General features: G+C 40.1%; 1 long non-coding RNA gene across 1 annotated transcript; it reads right to left on the bottom strand.

Moving 5' to 3' along the window:
* Positions 1–862: 862 nt before the first annotated feature.
* Positions 863–2,992, bottom strand: LOC142201300 (uncharacterized). Its single transcript, XR_012715493.1, has 2 exons — positions 2,459–2,992; positions 863–2,136 (listed from the first exon to the last, which is right to left on the bottom strand). It is a non-coding gene; the product is annotated as an uncharacterized LOC142201300 (long non-coding RNA).
* Positions 2,993–5,675: the final 2,683 nt, after the last annotated feature.

Raw genomic sequence — 5,675 nt, 5'->3', positions numbered from 1 at the left:
TTTTCATAGGCAGCAACTTTGAAGAGCCACGGCTGCTCTTAGGCTTCCCATACTTTTGCAATGTACTTTAACAAAATAAATAAATCTAAAATTGTATGAAACAAATACATTGATATTGCTTAAAATGTTGAAAAGTGCGTTTCATCTTAAACCTTATGGCTTTTTGAGATCATTTGATCGTCAACTTGCTTAGGCCAAGATCACGTCTGCAGTGGAGTCTCTATTAGAGCCACCGTTGCAATGTCCTCCTGAAAATCAGTGGAGGAAAATGTCCTGCATTTTAAAACAGACACCCGAAGGACCCCATGATGATCAATGGAATCCATCGGACTTCCTGCATTACTGATATTTTAGTGGTCCAGCACTCCATTGCTCAGGATCACAAAGGTGATGCTAGGATGAACAAAGTCTCAACAGTAATTTTAACCAGGGGTGCCCAAATTTTTGCATACCCAGGAAAACACATGCATTCCATAGGCCTTACAAAATCAGTCCATGGTCAGGTGATGGACACAAAGGCGTATGATCCGTAACACAGCACCGTAGCCAAAGCTGCAATTAAAAAAAACAAAAACAAAACAAAACTGCACGTTAAGTGAGAACACCAGGGAAGAGAACATTAAGAACTTCCATAATACCTGATAGTGGGTCACAGTAGCGATACCAAGAATATTTTTTTTTTTTTTTTTTTTTTTTTTACCTTTTACAAGTCCCCTACTGCCGCTAATGGATAGATATGTTTAGTGGCATAACCCATTTAACAAGTACTCTGTTGTGGTGTTTCCCACTTGCAGGATGCAATTCCCCACACTATATGTATATGAATGGCATATACCATTATAAATAAAAGAGACAGACCGCGTAGACTTAACATTGTTTAATAGAGCAATCCAACTTCAAATACTGTACAGTCAAGTGTAATATAGTACACTATATACTATTATAATACACTATTCTTACATTACAAATAAAATAAAAAAACCTTAAAGCACGGCAATCACAAAACAAATCAATGGCTGAAGAAAAAGCCAGTGCAACAAAATGGTTAATATCCTATGCTGAGCAGTAACTCCTCTAAAAGGACTTTCTATATATTTACAAGACTTATCTACACATTTTCTTCTGCGTTTCCTTCTAAAGTGCTCCTTTAAGAAATTAATACAAAAAAATTGCCATACGACACTGTACAAACGTTCCAATCTTCTATAGCACACACTTTATGTACAGTTCTATACTAGTCTGCTAGCTCCGAGGCAATATAGGTCTGTATAATCTACTCACAGTATGAACCTCTCATCTGGATCCTATAAAGAGGTAGCGCAGAAACGCTGCCATGTCACCGCTCCATAGCAATGGCAATTCGCAACAGCAGTGGCGGAAATATCAGGCATTTCCCATCCAGTGTTTTCTGTACATTACGTGCTGATTTATTCTATGCTTTGTTTCAGTAGGAACGCTGCAGGAAAGAATGACCCCCAAATAATGGCCAGAAATGTAGCAGAGCTGTATTGGTCACGTGGCACCATTCTGATCATAATGTGGGATTTGTGGTTATGTCTGCTGCATTTTATTACAACAGAATGCATGGAGCCTCATGAAGGACATTGCACATACACTAGCATAAGTCTTCATGTACAATTGGACATTCAATGGAACATACTACAGCTTTACCACAATATTTCTGATAAAATTAGGGGTTGTAATGCATGAGCACCCTTACTACAATATAGAAAATGTGCATTTTCATGACAAATTCAGCTTTACTACACCTGGGTTCACATCTGCGGTAGAGTCGCCGAAATGACCATCAAAAATTGACAGATAAAAAAGTGCTGCAAATTTATGGCGGTTTTAGTTTTAAAGAACGGGGTCCATTGGGCACCAGAAGTGTCCGCTATTTTAGCAGTCGGTGTGTCTGTCCTGTTCTGTTGAGGGACCAGAACAACAGACGTACAGATAGGCCCAGATGTGAACATGGCATCAGTGGAGCAGTAGCTTGATCAACCAGGCTTTCCCAATAAATATTACAACATTATCTGTCGCTATGCTTAACCGCTCCACTTTTATGTAAGGGTTAAAATTTAAAGGGGCTAAATAAAGCTTAAAGGGGTGTTCTGGAATATTAATATTCATGGCCTATCCTTATGCCCAGTTCACACATGCTGATGTGTTCCGTCCGCAAGGGTCCGCATGAGGAACCCTACAGACAGAACACAAGCACAACTGCAAGTGCTATGCAGTTAAAGCGCACGGACCCCATAGACTATAACGGGGTCCGCGTGCTTGCCGTGCACGAATCATTAGTGCGGGCAGTGCGTGGCAAACACACGGACCCCATTATAGTCTATGGGGTCTGTGCACTATAACTGCATAGCGCTTGCAGTTGCTCTTGTATTCCTTCCAGGGGGAGGTCCTCATGCGGACTACTTCCGGACGGAACACATCAGCTAGTGTGAACCAACCCTTAGGCCATCAATATCAAATTGGTAAGGGTCCAACTCCTGGAACCCCCATGATCATCTGGTAGAAAGGGGAAGTAGGAACTGAATGAGGACTGCATTTTCAATACCAGGCACATCTCTGTGCATTTTATTACAGCTACTTCTGTCCCATTACAGCTCAGTTCCATTCGATAGAACGGGACTGAGCTGTAAGTACTAAGTACAGCCACTAGACAATGGACAGTGCTGGACCACCACAGATCTCATAATAAAGTAGGAGTGACTGCGTAAACAGGTTGTCGCTTTCTTTTTTTGTTGCGGGCTGTTGAATTATTTGACTGCACTAGTTATAGATGAAGTCCTCTGTCCTAGATTATAGCATTGGGAACAGGTAATCCAGTGTGGCTATAGTAATGCATCTTATGTAGTGTAGTTTCAGGGTAAAAAAAATACAACCCTTTTATTTAAGAAATTCATTTCCATGCCTTAAAGCATAAATGCAAATAACATTTTCCTAAAATATAAAATATCAAGAACACTGAAAGGGGCCCGCCAAAAAAAAGAAAAGAAAAAAAAAGCAAAAACAAAAAGGTGCAAAAGCAGGGCCCTGTCATCTACAATCCTGTAACTAGTCAAGCTTAAGAAGTCCCTGGTAGAGGGACTGGTAGATCAACCAGGATTTATTATAAGTGTTAGATGGGCCATTCCTATCTGCTGTCTGCATGCCTATTCTCAGATCTCCCATAGACATGAATGGAGAGACTCCCACAAACAAGAACTGCATATGTGGCTACTTCTCTATCCTCAGAACACCTGAGACAGGTGCGGGCACTGGAGGTGGCATCCATTGGACAATTATGGCATAAATGTCCAAGAACGATGTCCTGCCCTTCTTTACAGTACTTAACATGTTTTTTTTCCACAATAGCGCCATTGTTTTATTCTCAAGAATGAATCACTGCATTTCTGTCCATTAAAACTACAAGGTCCTCCAAACTACAATGTGAACGGGAGTTTATAAATTATCAGTTTTTTCACAGCTAACTTGGCCTTCAAAATTAGCACAAAAACAGAACATATTACATTAGTGCTTTGTTATAAAGAGTACATGGACAAGTCAACATATACAAAGTTATCAATATTTTATCAAATACATGAGGGGGAGTGAAAAGAAAGCAGTGAATGGAATACAAATCTGGTCTCAGAACAGTATTGGCTCTATGGTCCATAGTAACTAACCAGAAACCACCTTTCATTTTCAGTGCAGTTTAGAAAATGTAAGTTGTACAAAGATTAGTTGTTATGGGTATCAGCCATTTTTGTTCTGGACACTTTCATACAAGGCCTACTGCGTCACACAATGGCCCTCTAGCTGTTGTAACCTGACAGCGCCCAGTATGTTCTCTAAACAAGCCATGTCAATGTAAAGTAACATTTTTACTTTAGACAGTTTTCATAAATCTGTCCCAATGACTTAAAGGGAAGGTTGAAATTAATCTTCTGTCAGCTCTCCTTTAAGATATTTATATTAAAGGCAATATTCAGGCACCCTGCTATATTGTGTTAGGGCTAGTTCACTCGGGGCACAGTTAGGAGGCAGAAAGCCACGTCAGAATAGGGCCAAAATGCGCCTTCCTACTCCACAGTAGGCCCACGTGAATGGGCCTAGTCCAGAGGGTGCTGCTGCAAGGACGACGCCGGGGCTGAATCAGCCGAGGAATCCGCCTGAAGAAAGGGCAGTTCGCTTCTTTTTTCCATGAGCGGGAACATACCACTCACCGAAAAAAGTAAGCTAGCAGTCTGCATAGACCTCTATTGTGAGGGGGAGGATTCTGACATGGAGTCGGTGTAAAAATCCGTCCCCTCTTGCCCCATGTGAACGAACCCTTAGATTGAACACTGCAGTCGCAGCATCGCCCATAGGCCTTTATTAGAGTGTAGACTGAATAATGAATTCACTATATTTTGTACTGTGAAAATTAAGATGTATACTCACTAACTAGATTAACAAAGGAAAAAATAAAGCCCAAAACCTACACATATAGGGGAATCTGAAAACTACTTGTATATACACGCTCCTTACTTACTATATAGACTCGTAATAGAATCACCTATACAATACTTTCTTTTCATTACTTCCATATAAATGGAATGTGAAAGTTTTCAGAAACACATGTTATGATAATTATTAAATTAATATTATGGAATGAATTTTGGGCCCACGGATGAACCTTAAAATACCAAAAATTATCCTATTCCTTCATGAAAAAAAAAAGAAAAAGATTAAAAATGATATATATTATATGACATTGCACTTTAACCTCTATGTATACCATTAAAAAAAAAAAATAATCTACATTCCGAAGTAAATGACCGGATATATCTATAAAATCCAGCATAAAATTCTTAATCAATTGTGGTGTCAAAATGTGTAAACCTAAAAAGCTTTAAGAATGACTTATTGTTCAAACATTACCCTGTGATATCACCAATAAAAAAAAAAAAAACCTATAATAAAGAATCAATTCAGTAAATACATACAGTAGAAATGTAACGTATTCGTTTTATGCTTTAACAAGAGTATAAGTAATATTACACTATAGCAAAAGTAAAAGCCTAGTTGGGTCTAATGGTGGTAACTAGAGATGAGCGAACACTGTTTGGATCAGCCGATCCGAACAGCACGCACCCATAGAAATGAATGGAAGCACCTGTGACGCTGACTTTGCCGGCGTCCGGCGTCACAGGTGCTTCCATTCATTTCTATGGGTGCGTGCTGTTCGGCTGATCCGAACAGTGTTCGCTCATCTCTAGTGGTAACTAAAGGCTACCGGGTGATTGCCCAGCGCAGATCCGTCAGAAGTTGCTGGACAAGAAAGTCCTACAAGCCCGACTTCTTTTGTTGGCAATTTCAGTAAGAGGACACTCGACAAACCACATTGCAGCCAATGGGGTCCTTCAATGGGGGTCAATGTTAGATAGGTTAGGGGCACCTGAATCCAGTTTTCCCCTTGAGAATTGGTTTAAGGGGAAAATATGTTTTTGTCAAGATGCAAATAAGTCGTTTTGAGCATGAAGGGCATTGTTGTTGCTGCAAAGAGAAGCCAGCAGAATTGCCTTCACCCAGTTTGATTCAGGAGACTCTACCCTATCTGGTGGGCTGGGTCGATAATCTGGATTCTGGTAACCGAATCCTTTTAAAGGCTCCTATACACAGCAAAACTTACGAGACCA

The sequence above is a fragment of the Leptodactylus fuscus genome, chromosome 4 (assembly GCF_031893055.1).
Source record: "Leptodactylus fuscus isolate aLepFus1 chromosome 4, aLepFus1.hap2, whole genome shotgun sequence".
Taxonomy (NCBI): domain Eukaryota; kingdom Metazoa; phylum Chordata; class Amphibia; order Anura; family Leptodactylidae; genus Leptodactylus; species Leptodactylus fuscus.
This window is presented reverse-complemented; position numbering and strand designations above follow the sequence as displayed.